The sequence below is a fragment of the Cetorhinus maximus genome, chromosome 13 (assembly GCF_964194155.1).
Source record: "Cetorhinus maximus chromosome 13, sCetMax3.hap1.1, whole genome shotgun sequence".
Lineage (NCBI taxonomy): Eukaryota > Metazoa > Chordata > Chondrichthyes > Lamniformes > Cetorhinidae > Cetorhinus > Cetorhinus maximus.
The window spans coordinates 38,242,997-38,262,494 of record NC_135891.1 but is presented as its reverse complement, the minus strand read 5'-3'; the positions used below and the strand labels follow the sequence as shown (position 1 = coordinate 38,262,494).

At 44.9% G+C, this 19,498-nt stretch overlaps 1 protein-coding gene across 1 annotated transcript in view; it reads left to right on the top strand.

The window, feature by feature from the left end:
* The first annotated feature begins 10,933 nt into the window (after positions 1 to 10,933).
* rtel1 (regulator of telomere elongation helicase 1) overlaps positions 10,934 to 19,498 on the top strand; it is a 132,203-nt gene continuing 123,638 nt past the window's right edge. Inside the window, exon 1 of the mRNA XM_078555291.1 lies at positions 10,934 to 10,957. The gene's annotated coding sequence lies outside the window, so the exon portion shown is untranslated. The remainder of the gene's footprint in view (positions 10,958 to 19,498) is intronic.

The window sequence follows — 19,498 nt, the reverse complement described above, 5'->3', positions numbered from 1 at the left end:
ATTGTACCATTCCCGCTGCAATGGCGGCTTTTCACGCCATATTGTCCCATTCCCGGCAGGAAGAGGATGAATGGCTCATCGGTTCCACCAGGGTAAGTCAAACACATCATCACTCTCAACTCCTACACTCACAAACCCATCACACATCCACAGGGATCTCACGCCTCAAGGGACATCACCACTAACTCTCACACGCACCCTCACATCTCCATCAGGCTCATATCTGCTCACGCTCATGCCTTCATCCCGTCTATGGCTCCACTCACCACACAAACATTCCACGTAGCGCCATGCATCTTGCTCACACTCTCTCCATCTGTTTTCATGCAGGAGAAGCCTGCTCACAACAGCAAGGAGAGGTCCCAGATCGGGGATAGAGTGGCCCACATTGGGCCCCTCACTTACTTTGAGGAGTGTGCTATCGCGCTGACTGTTGAGAATGTTGACTGTGCCTGCGGCGACGGCGAGGACAGTGGTGAACATGCACATGAGGATCCTGCACCACATCATCCCTCTTGCACTGCAACTGTGAAAGCTCTTTCTCCTGCTTTGAATTCTGCTAATTATCTCTACTTTGGTTCACAGGGAGCTCTGCCAAGCGACCAACACCTTCAGCCAGCCAGTCTCTCAGCTCCATCCAGATCCCCACCTGCAGCCAAGAGGAGACCTCCTCCATTGAAGAGCTGCAAATAAGCAGCCTGGAAGACCTGTCAAGGCACTTACCCACACCCTCCATCAGCGCAGAGACACACAGCTTGGTGGGACCTAGATCTAGGGCAGGCTCGGGTTCACAATCTGAAGGTCACTGCATGGACACATGTCAGCAGCAGCAGGCAGGTTCAGCCTGGATTCAGCCTTACAACTCATCATGGAGAGTCAGCAGAAGGCAGGGAAATATAATGCAGAGCTGTTGGAAGCCCTCAACAGATTGGCATGCAAGTCGGGGGAGTGCATCTGCCTGCTCTCTGATGAAGTGGTGCCCACATGTGCACATATGAAGGGCTCCATGGGAAGAATGGCGGACGCCATGGAGACCCTGGTCCAGTAGAATGCGGAGATGCACGCAGATCTGCACTCCATCAGGTTAGCCATGGGTGAGTTCCTGCAGTAGCATTGCGAGAGGGAAACAGGGCACCCCGACGTCAGTCCAGGTGCTCCTTCCCCTCAAGCAGTCAGGCCCGGGCCCTCGGGCACATGAAGGGAGGAGGAGCGACAGCTGGATACTCCTAGGTCATCCATTCAGGAATCTCAGAGGCTTCCTCTCCCTCTGAGTGCCCCTTGCCTGTGACCTCCTCAACCTTGTCCTATGTCACCGCAGGCAGAGCAGCTGACCCACAGGAGGACAGCCAAAGAAAGCCAAGGCCCTCAAGGCCTTGGCTCTCCAGAGGCCGCATGTCAAAATCATCAGAGGCAACAGGGCCAACCATTACACAGGTTGTTTCCACCCCAGCTGCGAATGTCAGGGCAGCACCTAGAAGAAGTGGTAGGCTGAGAAAATTTTAAAAATTCTGATCATAAGTGGTTGCACGGGTGAACACATTTTGTCGCTCTATAATCTGAAAATACATTCACTTTCACTGAATAATGCATAATGTTGTCTTTCAGCTTCATTTACAGGCTTCGTGAGTCCTCCCCCTGCATCTCTCCCAATATTGTTCAGCTGAACACAGCTAGACCACAAATGCTTCTGGAGGGAGATGTGTGAAAAGGCAGGGCCTTCTGGAGCCTCGTGCAAGCACTGTCCCGTGCACGCCCATCACACTTATCTCACTGTCCCGAGCGTTTTTAATGGTGCCTGCTGGGGCTCTCTTTCAGTTGGTCCATCTAAGCTGACATGTATCTCCACCCACCAACTGATTAAATTCCCTGCAGCAACTGTGCCCATGGTAGTCGTCACATTTCTGATCAGCTTCCCAATCCTTTCCCCTCCACCCATGTCCTTTCCTCCATCACTGTTGACCCCCTGGCATCACCTTCCGCCTCCCCACCACCACCTACCAACCCAAACCCTTGCCTTTTCAGGATGTCCAGAATGTCCTCCTCCCGGACTCCTTCACCCCGTGAACTCCTTCCTGCCTCTGGACTCCTTCCTCCTTCTGGACTCCTTTCCCCACCTCCAAACTCCTTCCTCCCCCGAACTCCTTCCTCCCGCCAGATGCCTTCCTCCCCATGGACTTCTTCCCCCTTCTGAACTCCTCCCCACCTCCAAACTCCTTCCCCCACCCTCCCAACCTCACTCCCGACACCTGCCAACCTCAGGCCCCTGACACCTTCCTCCCCACCTCCCCCCCCCACCACCAGCTGACACCTTCGATCCCCACCCCAACCTCATCTCCCCAGTACACCTTTCTCTCCCAGTCAAACCTTGACCTTCCTCTCCCACCCCACCCCCTGATACACCTTCCTTTCCCACTCACAGCTGGTCCTTCCTCTCTCCACATCCGTAGCTGCCAATGGCCAAGACAGATGTTCTGAAGTGGACCCGAAGCATCAGCAGAGAGCTCCCACTTTCCGTGAGCTGCTTTACGGTGGTGCCACGTCCATGAGTAAACACCCAGCATGTGATGCATGTGTTCCTCCCGGGTCCAGTAGCTGCGGAGCTCCAGCAACTTGCTGCTCAGTTGTCCACAATCTGAGCAAGGCCCTAACAGTAATCACCGACTTCTGCACGTCACACTTGTCCAGACGTGTTCTGGGTCTAAGTGTTTTCCTGTGGGCCTTATGGAAAATTTGGCATGAGGGGACCATTCCAGTTGGGCCTTACTTTGCATCTCAATAGCGGGATGTGGGCATCACTGGCTAGGCCAGCACTTATCGCCCTTAAGAAGGTGGTGGTGAGCTGCAGTCCATGTGGTGTAGGTACACCCACAGTGCTGTTAGGGAGAGAATTCCAGGATTTTAACCCAGCGACAGTGAAGCAACGGCGATATAATTCCAACTCAGAATGGTGTGTGGCTTAGAGGGGAACTTCCGGGTAGTAGTGTTCCCATGCACCTGCTGCCTTTGTCCTTCTAGATGGTACTAGTTATGGGTTTGGAAGGTGCTGCCTAAGGAACTTTGGTGAGTTCCTGCAGTGCATCTTGTAGGTAGTACACACTGCTGCTACTGTGCATCGGTGGTGGAGGGAGTGAATGTTTGTGGATGGGGTGCCAATTAAGCGGGTTGCTTTGTCCTGGACGGAGTCGAGCTTTTCAGTGTTGTTGGAGCTGCACTCATCCAGGCAAGTGGAGAGTATTCCATCACACTCCTGACTTGTGCCTTGTAGATGGTGGACAGGCTTTGTGAAGTCAGGAGGTCATAAAGTCATAGAGTCATAGAGGTCTACAGCACAGAAAGAAGGCCCTTCGGCCCATTGAGTCTGCACCGGTCAAACAAGTGCCTAACTATTCTAATCCCGTTTTCCAGCACTAGGCCCATAGCCTTGTGTGCCATGGCATTGCAAGTGCACATCCAAATACTTCTTAATAGAGGTGAGTTACTCGCCACAGGATTCCTAACCTCTCACCTGCTCTTGTAGCCACAGTATTTATATGGCTTGTCCAGTTTGTTGCTGATCAATGATAACCCCCAGGATGTTGATAGAGGGGGATTCGGCAATGATGCCATTGATTGTCAAGGGGCGACGGTTCGATTCTTTCTTGTTCGAAATAGTCAGTGCCTGGCACTTGTGTGGCACGAATGTTACTTGCCACTTATCAGCCCAAACATGGATATTATCCAGGTCTTGCTGCATTTGGACATGGACTGCTTCAGTATCTGAGTAGTTGCGAATGGTGAACATTATGCAATCATCAGTGAACATCCCCACTTTTGACCTTATGATGGAAGGAAGATCATTGATGAAGCAGCTGAAGAGGGTTGGGCCTGCTCTTCTCTTCAACGAGCGGTCTGTCCGCAAGAAAGACCCAAACCACCCTGTCGCTTGCCATTTTAAAACTCCACCCTGCTCTCTTGCCCACATGTCTGTCCTTGGCTTGCTGCATTGTTCCAGTGAAGCCCAACGCAAACTGGAGGAACAGCACCTCATCTTCCGATGAGGCACTTTACAGCCTTCCGGACTGAATATTGAATTCAACAACTTTAGATCTTGAACTCCCTCCTCCATCCCCACCCCCTTTCCGTTTCTTCCCCCTCCCTTTTGTTTTTTCCAATAATTTATATAGATTTTTCTTTTCCCACCTATTTCCATTATTTTTAAATCTATATCTTTAATGCCCTGTTAGTCTTTCCACCCCACCCCCACTAGAGCTGTACCTTGAGTGTCCTGCCATCCATTCTTAATTAGCACATTCTCTTAGATAATATCACCACCTTCAACACCCCTTTGTTCCTTTGTCTGTGACATCTTTTGATTATCTGCTCCTATCACTGCTTGCTTGTCCCTACAACCACCACCCTCCCAACCTCTCTCCCCCCACCCCCGCCCCACCCCCCCAACTTAAACCAGCTTATATTTCACCCCTCTCCTAATATTACTCAGTTCTGTTGAAGGGTCATGAGGACTCGAAACGTCAACTCTTTTCTTCTCCGTCGATGCTGCCAGACCTGCTGAGTTTTTCCAGGTAATTCTGTTTTTGTTTTTTTTTGAGATTTTCTTTTGTCCAGTTCTAATGAATGGTCATTGTGTTGAAATATGAACGCTTTTTTCCCCCACAGGTGGTACTTGGCCTAATGAGCATTTCCAGTGTTTTTTGTTTTATTTCAGCTTTTCACAGTTGCAACATTCTACTTTTTATTCTTCATTTTCACATCATTTAGGTAATCTATTAAATTTTTCCCCCCCCCTTTGTAAATATCTCACATTAAGTGCACCTCCACCTCAAACTTACTTTTACTTCTCTTGGGTTTCTCAATGAATCACACTTGTCTTGTTCACTCCCTTATGTGTTTTGCTTGTACATGTTCCCAGTACTTCTTTGTTTCTTTGGTTTATCATCTTGTTGGTTAACATTCAGTTAGATGCACCCTCTGTGAAATTACTCCAATATTTTATTCTCTGTAATCACTTAATGCATCTCCCTCTCAGTATACTGCTTCTATTTTATCTACTGCAACCACTATTTTTCTAGGCTGTGATATTTTGCTGGTACTTTGCTTTTAACTTTGCTTCTACATTTTTGTCTGATAATGCTTCTGTGAAGGATATTGGAATGTTTTACAACAATGACAATGCTCTATAAAGGAAAGATTTTGTTGCTTAGGATCCTCTTTAAGACATAGTTATCCAAGTAATTTCTTCACCCCTCTATTATTTTAGCTAGTCTGCTGATTTTATGCTGCTTGGCTGGCTTGGAACAATGGACCTCTCCCAGTGGCTAAAGCTTCCTTGATTAGTTAGTAACTGATGGAGTCTATCCTTTACTGTACTTAATGCATTGCTGGTAATCGATGTGTCTCCGCCCACCTCGATATTTAGGGATTTTGTTCAATTACAAATTTGGATTTTAGGAACCCTAGGAAGTTTTAATGAAATTATCCCTGTCTAGTTGCTGTTGTTGGTTTCTTGCCATTGTATCATTACTTGTTTCTTTGGGTTGGGTGTTTATTTATTTATTTTTATGTTTAATTTATATTTTACTGGACTCTACCATTCACTTTGACTCACCTATTATTCTGCTGGACCCTGCTTCATCTTTGTGCAGTATAACATACCTAATTTCAAATTATGTCAGCAACAAATAGCTCAGATATCACACCATCAGCCTGGGGGGAAAGTGATGGCATAATGGTATTTTTACTGGACTAATAAACACAGAGATAATTCTCTGGGGACCTGGGTTTGAGTCCTTCCACAGCAGATGGTAGAATTTGAATTCAATAAAAATCTGGAATTAAAAGTCTAATGATGACCACAGAACCATTGTTGATTTTTGTAAAAACCCATCTGGTTCACTGCCCTTTAGGGAAGGAAATCTGTCATCTGGCTGACACATGACTCTTAAATACCCTCTGAAATGGCCTAGCAAGCCACTTCAGTGTAACAAACTGGATGGTCCACCTGACATCGACCCTCACTGTCGCTGGGTAAAAATCCTGGGACTCCTTGCTAACAGCACCGTGGGTGTACCTACACCACATGGTTTGCAACGGTTGAAGAAGGCAGCTTACCACCACCTTCGCAAGGGTGTGAATTCACATCCCATGAATGAATTTTTGAAAAGCAGTACATTTCTGCTCTGGTCCTCAAAATCCTAATCTCTGCATTTCCTGTGTGCGACATAAGTTATGCTGGGAGAGCATGAGCCCAACTGAAATGACAGAAAGCCTAAGGAAGGCCTTTCTGTGTCCCAGCAGCACAGGTACACTTGACAAAATGCACCAGTGGTCTCATGGTCTCTCCATTCCACCCCTGGAGCTGCTTGACTCTGAACTGGAATACATGGGTGCCAATTGTCCTTCAGTCTCTCACCTACACAGCCCGGCATGACTCTTTCCAGTGAATGCTTGCTAGCTAGTCAACTGTTGAACCACCTCAAGGAAAAGTTTGCTCCCTAAAGGATTGAAACCCCACAGTTTGAATTGTTCCCTTTTTGGGTCTCTGAGTTGAACAGTATTGCAACAATATAAATTGTATTGTAAATGAGTGCATGTCATGAAATCATAGAATGGTTACAACACATTGCCTTGCCAATTTTTTTCTCTTTAGATATTTCAAAACAGCCCAAGTTTTTTCTATCCTTGCAACTGAAGTTCCATATCACCACTGCCAACCCACCCCAGAACCACACCACATCTCCCCCACCGCCGGAACCGTTCTTGTGAATCTTTTCCGTATCCTCCAAATAGCCTTCATATCTTTCCTAGAGTGTGGTGTCCAGTTGAGGCTGAACCGGTGTTTTATACCAGTGGTGAGCTTAATTCTCATCCACAGCACAAATCCAGCAATTTCTTGAAACTCATGGAGAGATTGCAGCAGGATCCTGATTTTGCAGGAACGGCACAAAATGGTGAACTATTTGTGCTCTGAAACACAACACAATAACTTATTTAAAGGAAACTAATTTTACTCCATCATTGTAAAGCATCAATGTCTACATTTTATGTCATTTCTGCTCCTGCAGTGGATCAAAATAATTAATTTGCAATGGTTAAAAGCAGATCCTTTCTGGTTACGTCTATTGGAGCTATTTTGCTTTGTGAGCTAACTCAGTGGTTCTCAAATTGGGATCCGCAGACCCTGAGGTTCATAGAGACTTTCTAGGGAGTCCTCAAGTGCTTACTGAGCAGTGCCGTCCTTACAGGTCGGCAGCCAAAGGTGGGCTTTGTGTGAGACTTATGGCAGGAGTGGAGGGGCTGCTACATGTGCAGTGCAGAATGGCTTGCTGTATAGCCTAGGAGGGGAGCATTGAGAGCAACATGAAGATTGCTATCTCTGTAAATAATCTGTACTAGCCGGGCCAGTGCAGTACTACCCATCTGGACAACAGTAGAGAGGCATTGGAGGAGGATGTTGTGGTCAACTGAGTCAAAGCAGATGGGTCGAGAAGGACGAGGAGGGATAGTTTAAATTGTCATTGTCACATAGGATGTCAGTTGTGACTTTAATAAGAGCCATTTCAGTACTGTGACAGGGTGGAAACTGACTGGAGGGATTCAAACGTACAAGAGATGGGTTTGGGAGGCGACGACATGTTCAAGGACTTAGGAGAGGAAAGGGAGTTTGGGAATGGGACGGTAGTTGGGGTCAAGCATTGGTATTTTGAGGAGAGGATGATGACAGCAGATTTAAAGGAGCATCAGACAACACCTGAAGAGAGAGAACTGTTAATAATGTCAGTTAACATGGGGACAAGAAGGGGAGCTGGGTGGTCAGCAATTAAGTGGGAATAGGGTCAAGGGAGCAGGAGGTGGATCTCATGGACAAGGTGAGCTTGGACATGAGGGGAGATAGGAGCCAAACTAGAGGAAGATGTGAGTTCAGAGTTATAGCAAAGGGAAGTTTTAGAAGAAGTTTGGATCCGTGAGAACATTGTTATTTGGTTCATTTTGGTTTACGGTTTCCCCGCAGGGTTTGTAAAAAAGTTCTGTTCCCCAGCTAAAAAATTCCATCCCTCTCCCTGGTAACTTTGGTAGGCTGAAACTTTGCGTCATATTTGACCCTGAGATGAGCTTCCAACCACATATCCATGCTATTACCAAGAACACCTATTTCCATCTCTGTAACATTGTCAAACTTTGTTCAGCTCATCTGCTGCTGAAACCTTCATCCATGCCTTTGTTGCCTTTAGACTTAACTATTCCAATGCACTCCTGGCTGGCCTCCTACATTCTGCACTGCATAAACTTGAGAGCATCCAAAACTCTTACTCGCAACAAGACACATTCACTCTGAACTTACTGCACTCCGTTCTCTCAGGTCCAACCCCAACACTGTCATCAAACCCGCTGACAAGGGTGGTGCTGTTGTTGTCTGGCGCACTGACCTCTACCTCGCGGAGGCTGAGCGTCAACTCGCAGACACTTCCTCCTACCTCTCCCTGGACCATGACCCCACCACTGAACATCAAGCCATTGTTTCCAGGACTGTCACTGACCTCATCTCCTCTGGAGATCTTCCTCCCACAGCTTCCAACCTGATAGTTGCCCAACCTCGGACGGCCCGCTTCTACCTCCTAACCAAAATCCACAAACAGGACTGTCCCGGCAGCCTGTTCCTGCCCCACGGAACTCATTTCTTGTTATTTTGACTCCCTTCTCTCTCCCCTTGTCCAGTCCCTTCCCACCTACATCCGTGATTCCTCTGACACCTTACGTCACATCAACAATTTCCGGTTCCCTGGCCCCAACCGCCTCCTCTTCACCATGGACGTCCAATCCCTCTACACCTCCATCCCCCACCAGGATGGTCTGAGGGCCCTTAGTTTCTTCCTTGAACAGAGGCCCGAACAATCCCCATCCACCACTACTCTCCTCCGTCTGGCTGAACTTGTTCTCACACTGAACAATTTCTCCTTAAACTCCTCTCACTTCCTCCAAATAAAAGGTGTGGCTATGGGTACCCGCATGGGCCCCAGCTATGCCTGTCTCTTTATGGGGTATGTGGAACATTCCTTGTTCCAGTCCTACTTCGGCCCCCTCCCACAACTCTTTCTCCGGTACATCGATGATTACTTCGGTGCTGCTTCATGCTCTCGTCGGGACCTGGAAAAATTTATTAATTTTGTTTCCAATCTCCACCCCTCCATCATTTTCACATGGTCCATCTCTGACACTTCCCTTCCCTTCCTTGACCTATCTGTCTCAATTTCTGATGATAGACTGTCCACCAATATCCATTACAAGCCTACCGACTCCCACAGCTACCTCGACTACAGCTCCTCACACCCTGCTTCCTGTAAGGACTCCATCCCATTCTCTCAGTTCCTTCGCCTCTGTTGCATCGTTCTGATGATGCCGCTTTCAAAAACAGGTCCGCTGACATGTCCTCCTTCTTCCTTAACCGAGGTTTTTCACCCACGGTTGTTGACAGGGCCCTCAACCGTGTCTGGCCCATCTCCCGCGCATCCGCCCTCATGCCTTCTCCTCCCTCCCAGGAACATGATATGGTCCCCCTTGTCCTCACTTATCACCCCACCAGCCTCCGCATTCAAAGGATCATCCTCCGCCATTTCTGCCAACTCCAACATGATGCCACCACCAAACACATCTTCCCTTCACCCCCCTGGCGGCATTCCGTAGGGATCGTTCCCTCGGGACACCCTGGTCCACTCCTCCATCACCCCCTACTCCTCAACCCCCACCTATGGCACCTCCCCATGCCCACGCAGAAGATGCAACACCTGCCCCTTCACTTCCTCTCTCCTCACCGTCCAAGGACCCAAACACTCCTTTCAAGTGAAGCAGCATTTCACTTGCATTTCCCCTAACTTAGTCTACTGCATTCGTTGCTCCCAATGCGGTCTCCTCTACATTGGAGAGACCAAACGCAAACTGGGCGACTGCTTTGCAGAACACCTGCGGTCTGTCCGCAAGAAAGACCCAAACTTCCCTGTCGCATGCCATTTTAACACTCCACCCTGCTCTCTTGCCCACATATCTGTCCTTGGCTTGCTGCATTGTTCCAGTGAAGCCCAACGCAAACTGGAGGAACAGCACCTCATCTTCCGATGAGGCACTTTACAGCCTTCCTGACTGAATATTGAATTCAACAACTTTAGATCTTGAACTCCCTCCTCCATCCCCACCCCCTTTCCGTTTCTTCCCCCTCCCTTTTGTTTTTTCCAATAATTTATATAGATTTTTCTTTTCCCACCTATTTCCATTATTTTTAAATCTATACCTGTAATGCCCTGTTAGCCTTTCCACCCCACCCCCACTAGAGCTGTACCTTGAGTGTCCTGCCACCCATTCTTAATTAGCACATTGTCTTAGATAATATCACCACCTTTAACACGTCTATGTTCCTTTGTCTGTGACATCTTTTGATTATCTGCTCCTATCACTGCTCGCTTGTCCCTACAACCACCACCCCACCCCCCCCCAACCTTAAACCAGCCCATATTTCACCCGTCTCCTAACTTTACTCAGTTCTGCTGAAGGGTCATGAGGACTCAAAACGTCGACTCTTTTCTTCTCCGCCGATGCTGCCAGACCTGCTGAGTTTTTCCAGATAATTCTGTTTTTGTTTTGGATTTCCAGCATCCGCAGTAGTTTTTTGTTTTTTTCACTTTATCATCCTTGTGCTCCGTGACCTACACTGGCTTCCAGGCAAGCAGTGCCTTGATTTTAAAATCCTCATCCTTGTTTACAAGTCCCTTCATGGCCTTGCCTCTCCCTATTTCTGTAATTTCTTGCAGCCCCACAACCACTGTGACCTATCTGCATTCCTCTTATGCTGTCCTCTTGAGAGTATCCCTGCTCTATTGGAGCCAGGCCATCAGCGAGGCACCTAAGCTCTGGTTAACCCTCCCTGTCCATCTCTTACCTCCTTTAAGATGCTATTTAAAACATGACAAAGGTTTTGATCATCTGTCTAATATCAGTTTATGTAGCTCGGTGTCAAATGTTGCTTTATAACACTCCTCGCAAGTGCATTGGGACGTTTTATCACATTAAAGGGGCTATAATAAGTTATATAAGTTGTTGTTATACGTCTCTAAGGATATACCTGTTTTCTTAAAGGCATTATTAACACTCTATATGCAGCACTTTAGTATTATATAGTGTAAGACTTTAGGTTTTGGGGGGGGGGGGGGGGGGGAATATTCTATGATTATTAACCATTTGAAAATGTGCCCCTCAATCTAGGGAGTTTGGGAATCACTAACTCACTGAACACAAAGGCTAAAGCTCGCCCCGCCCCCCAGCTCAGTGACTGAGGGCCAGTGGCGCCAAATGCGAAGCGGTGCTGAGCCGGGAGAGCAGAAGAAGCCCAGGCTGATCCGAGAGAGGCGGCTGAAGCCTGGAGCAGCGGCCCCGGGGAGTCTGGAAGTCGGCGTCCGTATTGGGCCGCGCAGCCTGGGAATCGGTTGCGGCTCGGCATTCGCTGGGCCTGGCGCTGACTCGGGCTGCAAGGGGCGGCTCCACCGTTTGGGGCCTGTGAGTAATTTCAAGCAGCGTTTTGCTGGGCGATAAACTGCAAATCCTGTCACTGGGTGAATGCACTAATCGGTTTTAAACTAATATAAGGAAATCATCCCTGTTCACCATAATTCATCAAATCCTCACTGTGCCTACCAATTAACTGATCACTGAAAATCACACAATTCCAGTTTCATGGCTATTTATGCTGTTTGATTCAAACGATTGATTCATTTAATATTTATAACGCATAAACGAGTAATTTTTTTAAGATTAGACTGTACTTGAACCAATATATTTTTTGCCATCTATCTTCCCTGCTGCATTTTATTGGGAGGGCGAATGAATCTCAGGGCTTGTGCGTTCTATAAGGAGAGAAACCTAGTGCAATTCTGCTGCTGAAGTGTGTATTTGTCACTCCAAAGTGATTGGGAACTGAAGGCCAATTTTAACCTGATAGTGGCATTTGGTCATTTAATGCCCTGTTTACGCTGGTCCTGGGGTTACAAATTCTCATTGGAGGCATTTCTGGTGATTTGAAATTGCGATGTTATGACCATGAGAAACCTACAAATGTTGCATTTAACCTGATGGGTCTTTGCTGTTTGTATTTTGCAAGCATCTGTTGGGAGCAATTATATATAGATCTTCAGTGAGTTATCGTATTAGTCCTGGTTGAGGGAAATGTGTGTGTTACCATTATTGCTATTATCAGAGTAATTTCAGTGAGTTACTGTCAGTTGCTGTTAGATTCAAAGCTCCTCGCCCTCAAATCCCATCCAGCTTTGTTTCCTCTTTCACATGCTTGCAGTGGCCTCCTGGTTCTTGGAGCAAAAGACAATGTCCAGAACCTCAATTCTCTATAATTTTGAAATTAGGATTTCATGCTAAGTGCTGTAATTTAGTAAAGTTTATTGTATCTGGTTTTCCTTCTGTTTAATGTTACTTCTTAATGAGCTTGATTTGTAATTTCTAGTCTGAGACTGGAATAAGTTGTGTTGACATATTTCATCAGTCAGAGATCAGGATCTTGCACTGACCATTCCTAACATTTCCTGTGTACCTAATCAATAGAAAGATTTTTTAAAAACTTTGCTCAGTTAATGATTATACATAATGTTGAGTTTTGGTTCCTGGAGGGTGGGTAATCTTGTACATTAAAGCAAGCCTTTGCATTTCCCATGGATGCATTGGTTGTCATCTTCCAAAATTCTGTAGATTCTGGAACAGTCCCGGCAGATTGGAGGGTGGCAAATGTAACCCCACTATTTAAAAAAGGAGGGAGGAAGAAAACAGTGAATTACAGACTGGTTAGCCTAATATCAATAGTAGGGAAAATGCTAGAGTCTGTTATAAAGGATGTGATAACAGGACACTTAGAAAATACCAATGGGATTAGACAAAGTCAACATGGATTTATGAAAGGGAAATCGTGTTTGACAAATCTACTGGAGTTTTTGAGGACGTAACTAGCAGAATAGATAAGGGAGCATCAGTGGATGTGTATTTGGTTTTTCCGAAAGCTTTTGATAAAGTCCCACATAAAAGGTTAGTGTGTAAAATTAAAGCACTTGGGTTTGGGAGTAATATATTGGCAAGGATTGAGAATTGGTTAGCAGACAGGAAACAGAGTAGGAATAAACAGGTCTTTTTCGGAGTGGCAGGCGGTGACTAGTGGGGTACCACAGGGATCAGTGCTTGGGGCCCCAGCTATTCACAATATATATGAATGATTTGGATGAGGGAACCAAATGTAATATTTTCAAGTTTGCTGATGACACAAAAATTGGTGGGAATGTGAGTGATGAGGAGGGTATTAAGAGGCTTCAAGGTGATTTAAACAGGTTGAGTGAGTGGGCAAATACATGGCAGATGCAGTGTAACGTGGATAAGTGTGAAGTTATCCACTTCAGTAGGAAAAACAGAATGGCAGAGTATTATTTAAATGGTGATAGATTTGGAAATGTTGATGCACAAAAGGACCTGGGTGTCCTTGTACGCCAATCGCTAAAAGCAAGCATGCAGGTGCAGTAAGCAGTTAAGAAGGCAAATGGTATGTTGGTCTTCATTGCAAGAGGACTTGAGTACAGGAGCAAGGATGTCTTACTGCAGCTGTACATGGCCTTGATGAGACCACACCTGGAGTATTGTGTGCAGTTTTGGTCTCCTTACCTAAGAAAGAATATACTTGCTATAGAGGGAGTGTAATGAAGGTTCAGCAGACTGATTCCTGGGATGGCAGGATTGTCGTATGAGGAGAGATTGGGCCGACTAGGCTTGTATTCACTGGAGTTTAGAAGAATGAGAGGGGATTTCATTGAAATGTATAAGATCCTGACAGGGATGGGCAGACTGGATGCAGGGATGATATTTCCTCTGGCTGGGGAGTCTAGAACAAGGGATCAAAGTCTCAGGATAGGGGGTAGACCATTTACTACTGAGATGAAGAGAAACACTCAGAGGGTGGTGAACCTATGGAATTCTCTACCACAGAGGGCTGTGGAGGCCAAATCACTGAATATATTTAAGAAGGAAATAGATTTCTGCACTCGAAAGGTGTCAAAGGGTATGGGGAGAGCGCAGGAGTATGGCATTGAGATAGAGGATCAGCCATGATCATATTAAATGGCGGAACAGGCTCGAAGGCCCGAAAGACCTACTCCTATTTTCTATGTTTCTAAACAGGTATTTGGAGCGTTCCCAGATTGTAATGCCAGTGAATTAGAAATATATGTGCAATAAATAGGGAGTAGTGGTCACAATATAATATGATTTAAGATAATGATTGAGAAAAAGATATATAGATAATACAAAAAACAAAGTAATATGTTAGCGAGAAAGCCAACTATGAGAGAATGAGTTTGGAGCTCAACTGGCATACGATATTATGTAAACAAGGGAATGACAAAGGAGAATATGATGAGTTTAGGAAAGGTTAAAATAGACAATTAGAAAGATAATGAAGAAACATAAGACCATAAAACATAGGAGCAGAAGTAGGCCATTCGGCCATCGAGTCTGCTCCGCCATTCAATGAGATCATGGCTGATCTGATAATCCTCAACTCCACTTTCCTGCCTTTTCCCCATAATCCTTGATTCTCTTACTGATTAAAAATCTGTCTATCTCAGCCTTGGATATACCTAACGACTCAGCCTCTACAGCCCTCTGCAGTAAAGAATTCCACAGATTCACTACCCTCAGGGAAGAAATTCCTCCTCATCTCTGTCTTAAATGGGTGACTCCTTACTCTGAGATTATGCCCTCTAGCCCATGACTCTCCCACAAGGGGAAACAACCTCTCAGCATCTACCCTGTCAAGCCCCCTAAGAATCTTATGGTTCAATAAGGTCGTCTCTCATTCTTCTAATCTCCAGTGAGTACAGACCCAACCTACTCAACCTCTCCTCATCCCCAGGATCAACCGAGTGAACCTTCTCTGGACTGCCTTCAATGCCAGTATATCTTTCCTTAGATAAGGGGACCAAAACTGTTCACAGTATTCTAGGTGTGGTCTAACTAGTGCCTTGTATAGTTTTAGCAAGATTTCCCTATTTTTATACTCCATTCCCTTTGAAATAAAGGCCAACATTCCATTTGCCTTCGCTATTACCTGCTGAACTTGTATGTTAGCTTTTTGTGATTCATGCTTGAGAACCCCCAAATCCCTCTGTGCTGCAGCTTTCTGCAGTCTTTCTCCATTTAAATAATATTCAGCTCCTCTATTCTTCCTGCCAAAGTGCATAACCTCACATTTTCTCACATTATATTCCATCTGCCAAGTTTTGCCTTCCCACCTATTTTTGTGTCATCCGCAAACTTGACGATAGTACATTCACTTCCCAAGTCACTAATATATATTGTAAATAACTGAGGCCCCAGCACTTATCCCTGTGGCACTGCACTAGTTCCACATTGCCATCCTGAAAATGTCCCCCTTTTGGCAACTCTCTGTCTTCTATCAGTTAGCCAATTCTCTATCCATGCTCATATACTACCCCAACACCATGGGCTCTTATCTTATTAAATAGCCTTATGTGTGGTGCCTTATCGAACACCTTTTAGAAATCCAAATATATTACATCTATTGTTTCCCCTTTATCTAACCTTCTTGTTACCTCCTCAAAGAATTCTAATAAATTTGTCGGGCATGATTTCCCCTTCATGAAGCCATGCTGACTTTGCTTGGTTATATTATGCATTTCTAAATGCTCTGCAATTACATCCTTTATATTAGACTCTAATATTTTCCCAATGATGGATATTAAGTTAACTGGCCTATAGTTACCTGTTTTTTGTCTCCCTCCCTTTTTGAAGAAGGGTGTTACATTGGCAGTTTTCCAACCCTCTGGGACTTTTCCAGAATCTAAGGATTCTTGGAAGATTACTACCAGTGCATCCACTATCTCTGCAATTATTTCCTTTAATTTCCTAGGATGCAACCCATCAGGTCCAGGTGACTTATCAGCCTTTGGCCCCATTAGTTTCCCTAGTATTTTTTCTCTAGTGATAGTTATTGTATTTATTTCCTCCCCCACTTTTTCCCCTTGATTATTTAGTATTTTTGGAATTCTGTTAGTGTCTTCTACTGTGAAGACTGATGCAAAGTATTTATTCAGCTCCTCTGCCATTTCCTGGTTCCCCATTATTATTTCCCCAGCCTCATTCGCTAAGGGGCCTATGTTCACTTTGGCCTCTCTCTTCCTTTTTATATATTTAAAGAAGCTCTTATTGTCTATTTTTATATTACTTGCTAGTTTACCTTCAAAGTTTATTTTCTCCCTCTTTATTATTTTTTTGGTCATCTTTTGTTGGTTTTTAAAACTTTGCCAATCCTCTGGCTTACCACTAATCATTGCCACGCTGTATGTTTTTTCTTTCAATTCGATACTATCCTTAACTTCCTTGGTTAACTATGGTTGGTTTATCCCCTTCCTAGGATCCTTCTTCCTCACTGGGACATATCTTTGTTGTGAGCCATGAACTGTTTTCTTAAACGTCCGCCATTGTTCATCAGCCGTCTTTTCTGCTAAGCTCCTTTCCGAGTCCACTCCAGCCAACTCTGCCCTCATTCCTTTGTAATTACCCTTGTTTAAGTTTAGCACAGTTGTTTCTGACCCAAGTTTCTCACTCTCAAACCGAATGCTAAATTCTACCATGTTATGGTCACTGTTTCCCATGGGGATCTTTTACTCTGAGACCATTTCTTAAACCTGCCTCATTACACATTTCCAGATCCAAAATAGGCTGATCCCTGGTTGGATTCACAACATATTGTTCTAGAAAACTGTCCTGAATACACTCTATGAATTTCTGCTTGTGGCTGCCTCTGCCAATTTGATTTTCCCAATCTACATGAAGATTAAAGTCACCCACAATAATGTACTGCCTTTTTTACGTGCCCTCATTATCTTCTGATTTATTGTCTGTCCTACAGTATAGCTATTGTTAGGGGGCTTATACACTACTCCCACCGGTGTCTTCTTCCTCTTGTTATTTCTTACCTCCATCATATGGATTCTACATCTTCCAATCCAAGATCATTTCTTGCTATCGCACTTATTCCATCTCGTACTAACAAAGTTACCCCACCACCTTTTCCTTCCTGCCTGTCCTTTTGAAAAGCCACATAGCCCTGAATATTTAATTCCCAGCTTTGATCTCATGTAACCATGTATCCATAATGGCTATAAGATCATACCCATTAACCTCTATTTAGGCTGTTAATTAATTTATTTTGTTCCAAATATTACGTGCATTTAAGTAAAGATCCATTAATTTTGCCTTTTTACCATTTTTTTCCCCTTTGACCCTATTTGCTGCAGTTGTTTTATGTTTGTAGACTCTGTCCGTTCATGTCACACTCTGGGTATCATTACCTAAATAGCTGCCATATCCTTTTGCTTTGTAAGCCTACATATCCCCTCTCTAGAACCCTGCCCCCGCTCCCAGCCTATTTAGTTTAAGGCCCTCTCTACAGCCCTAGTTATTCGATTCGCCAGGACACTGGTCCCAGTTCAAGTGAAGCCCGTCCCACCGGACCAGCTCCCTTCTACCCCAGTACTGGTGCCAGTTCCCCATGAACTGAAACCCATTCCTCCCACACCAATCTTTGAGCCATGCATTTAACTCCTTGACTTTATTTACCCTATGCCAGTCTGCCCGTGGCTCAGGTAATAATCCCAAGATTATTACCTTGGAGGTTCTGCTTTTTAATTTAGCTCCTAACTGTTCAGATTCTTTCAGCAGAACCTCCTTTCTAGTCCTATCAATGTCATTGGCACCAGCATGGATGACGACAACTGGATCTCTTCCCTCCCACTCTAAGTTCCTCGCCAGCCCTGAGGAGATGTCCTGAACCCTGGCACCGGGCTAGCAACACAGCCTTCGAGACTCACCTTCATGGCTGCAGAGAACAATATATATCCCCCTAATTATACCGTCCCCTACCACTACTACTTTCCTATTTCATCCCTGCACTTGAATGGCTTCCTGTACCACGATGCTGTTGTCACTTCGCTCATCCTCCCTGCAGTCCCCGCTCTTGTCCACACAATTTGCAAGAACCTCCTAACTGTTGAACAGTTGCAGAGGCCGAGGCTCCTCAAACGCTACCCCTGGGTGCCTCACCTGTAGTCCCTGGTCACAGACCAAATTTGAATTACCTAATCTGAAGTGTGTGACAACCTCCTGGAACAAATTGTCCAGGTAACTTTCCCCCTCCCTGATGTGGCGCAATGTCTGCAGTATGAAATAAAAATACATAACAAAAATAAACAACATATCCTGTAGGCATATAATTAACAAAAAGAGAATTAAGATAGTGATAGAGCCACTAATAGATGAGCAAGTAAACTTGCAGATGATACTGAAATGACAGATGCAGAATATATTCTTTGTCACAGTTTAATTGAAAAGGCTAACAAAGAGGGAATGCTAATTGTAGAAAAAGGTAACAGGGATATTAAAAACAGTGAAAAAAGAAAAGTGATCAACTAGCCAAGCTTTAAAGAGGGCAAAACCGCAGGTGTAGATGGATTGTGGATACTCAAAGAAGCCAGGGAAGTGATGACTGAGGCAAATGAAGCTATAAAATTTCTGTAAAAGAACCATGCCAGAAAACAAATGTAGTTCCTATCTTCAAAAAGGAAGTTAAAATTAATCCAGAGAGCAATGGGCCAGTTAGATGAGTGTCTGTTGCAGAAAGATACTCAAATCTTAACTGAGATAACAAAATATCTAACAATTGAGAATATAATGAAACATTGTTTTTCACAATTGATTTTCTAAAGGAATGTTGTATTTAGACAACCTTACTGAATTCTTTGCAGCGGTAACAGTAAGTAAGAGGAATGCAGTGGATGAGGTATTCGTTGGTTTTCAGAAGGCTGTTCTGAAGCATTTCTGACAGTTCTGAGCATGTGGAGTCAGGGACCTGGTAGCAGAATGGATTGCTAGATGACTACAAAGCAGAAACCAGGATAGGAGCTAAAGCATATTTCTCAGACTGGCAGAAAGAACAAAGTGGTGTCCTATGTGGATCTGTGTTGGAATAACTATTGTTTACCATATTTGGAGTTATGGTGTCAATTTGCAGATGATGCTAAATTGGGGGAGTGGGTGTAGTGGGGGAAGGGGTATAGCTAGTAATTAGGAAGTCTACTCTAAATGCAAGAAGGAAAAAACAATGCTTGCAGAGTGGGTAGATAAATGGCATATACAATTCAAATTAGGAAATAGAGGGGTGTAGGACAGGGTGGGAAGAGACAATTAGAATAAACGGAGGCTGTGTAAAATATAAACACCGACATAGATGAGTTCAGATCATTGTCTCCTTGTAGCTAAAAATTAAGTTGAAACTGAAAATAGCAAAAAAGAAAAGGTATGTGACCATCTAGACCTTGATATGTTGAAGGATGAGAACATCAGAGAGGCATTCACTCTTCAAGTAAAAAACCAGTATGAATTTCTCAGGATT